Below are 2,500 nucleotides of genomic sequence, written 5' to 3'. Positions count from 1 at the left end.
TGGACTGTCCAGGCCAGGCAGGAAAATTTGTCGAGGGGACACGCTGACGAAACAGCGCTGGTTCAGGCACGGCGGGCAGTGTTGGAATCGGCAGCGCCGACGAAATCGGCAAAGTCGGCAGAATCGGCAGCGCAGATTTTTCGACGAACATGGGCTGGACGCTGGACTGGCCGGGCCATGCAGGAAAAACGCTCCCCGGGATGGCCGGGTGAGATGACCCGGCGGCCCGCGACGGGTCATTCAATTCCATGCCCCGTCAACATAACTCCCGATGTACTGTTTGCTTTTTCGGAAGAAGAGATCCATCCCCCCATCCTCGGCCAGCCAAAAACGCTCCAATTAATGGCCGGGTGAGATGACCCGGAGGCCCGCGACGCGTCATTCAAATCACTGCCCTATCGGCTACAACTGCTGATGGGTGGGATTAGAGGCCTGCCATGGTGGTGAGGGGCGGCGAGGACCGTGAAAGCTAGAGTTTTTCAGAGGCTGCCGGGAAAAAGGCCCCTCGGGTGGCGGGGTGCGAGGACCAGGCGCGTCATTCAATTCTCTTCCCTATCAACTTGGCTCCCGTTGGCGGGATTGGAGGCCTACTGTTTGTTACAGGGCTAAAATCGTCAGGGGAAGAGCTGACGAAACAATGCTGGTTTGGATGCAGGGGGTAGTGTTGGAATCGGCAGCGCGGACAAAATCGGCAAAGTCGACAAAAAAGACTGTTGGTCTGGACATCGGGGCAGCGGCAGCCATGCCGACAGGGGGGGAAATCGGCAGCACAGATTTGTGCAGCTGCAGGTTCGTCGGGGAAATCGGCAGCGCAGATTTTTCGATGAACATGGGCTGGAAGATGGACTGTCCAGGCCAGGCAGGGAAATTCGTCAAGGGGACACGCTGACGAAACAGCGCTGGTTCAGGCACGGCGGGCAGTGTTGGAATCGGCAGCGCCGACGAAATCGGCAAAGTCGGCAGAATCGGCAGCGGGTGCTGGCGATGAGTCTGGACGATTTATAGTCCAGGGCTTGATGGAAAAGACTGTTGGTCCAGACAATGGGGCAGTGGCAGCGCGGATTTGTGCAGCTGCAGGTTCGTCGGGGAAAATCGGCAGCGCAGATTTTTCGACGAACAGGGGCTGGGCGCTGGACTGGCCGGGCCAGGCAGGAAAATTCGTCAGGGGGGCACGCTGACGAAAACAGGGGCTGCGGAGTGGAAAATCGGCAGCGCAGATTTTTCGACGAACAGGGGCTGGACCGGCCGGGCCAGGCAGGAAAATTCGTCAGGGGGGCACGCTGACGAAAAGAGGGGCTGCCGCGTGGAAAATCGGCAGCGCAGATTTTTCGACGAACAGGGGCTGGACGCTGGACTGGGCCAGGCAGGAAAATTCGTCAGGGGGCACGCTGACGAAAAGAGGGGCTGCCGCGTGGAAAATCGGCAGCGCAGATTTTTCGACGAACATTCGTCAGGGGGGCACGCTGACGAAAAGAGGGGCTGCCGCGTGGAAAATCGGCAGCGCAGATTTTTCGACGAACATTCGTCAGGGGGGCACGCTGAGGAAAACAGGGGCTGCCGCGTGGAAAATCGGCAGCGCAGATTTTTCGACGAACAGGGGCTGGATGCTGGACCGGCCGGGCCAGGCAGGAAAATTCGTCAGGGGGGCACGCTGACGAAAAGAGGGGCTGCCGCGTGGAAAATCGGCAGCGCAGATTTTTCGACGAACAGGGGCTGGACTGGCCGGGCCAGGCAGGAAAATTCGTCAGGGGGGCACGCTGACGAAAAGAGGGGCTGCCGCGTGGAAAATCGGCAGCGCAGATTTTTCGACGAACAGGGGCTGGACGCTGGACTGGGCCAGGCAGGAAAATTCGTCAGGGGGCACGCTGACGAAAAGAGGGGCTGCCGCGTGGAAAATCGGCAGCGCAGATTTTTCGACGAACATTCGTCAGGGGGGCACGCTGACGAAAAGAGGGGCTGCCGCGTGGAAAATCGGCAGCGCAGATTTTTCGACGAACATTCGTCAGGGGGGCACGCTGAGGAAAACAGGGGCTGCCGCGTGGAAAATCGGCAGCGCAGATTTTTCGACGAACAGGGGCTGGATGCTGGACCGGCCGGGCCAGGCAGGAAAATTCATCAGGGGGGCACGCTGACGAAAAGAGGGGCTGCCGCGTGGAAAATCGGCAGCGCAGATTTTTCGACGAACAGGGGCTGGACTGGCCGGGCCAGGCAGGAAAATTCGTCAGGGGGGCACGCTGACGAAAAGAGGGGCTGCCGCGTGGAAAATCGGCAGCGCAGATTTTTCGACGAACAGGGGCTGGACGCTGGACTGGGCCAGGCAGGAAAATTCGTCAGGGGGGCACGCTGACGAAAACAGGGGCTGCCGCGTGGAATGGCAGCCTACACGCAGATGCGAATTCGGCAGCGCACGATGGCTTGAGCAGGTCATGGGTTCGACTTGGCGCGATCTGAAACCTGGACGAGGGACTGTCGACGCTGGACGAGCCAGCGCGGTGGCCTG

Source organism: Populus nigra, chromosome 2 (genome assembly GCF_951802175.1).
Source record: "Populus nigra chromosome 2, ddPopNigr1.1, whole genome shotgun sequence".
Taxonomy (NCBI): Eukaryota; Viridiplantae; Streptophyta; class Magnoliopsida; order Malpighiales; family Salicaceae; genus Populus; species Populus nigra.
Note: the sequence above shows the minus strand (reverse complement) of the source record.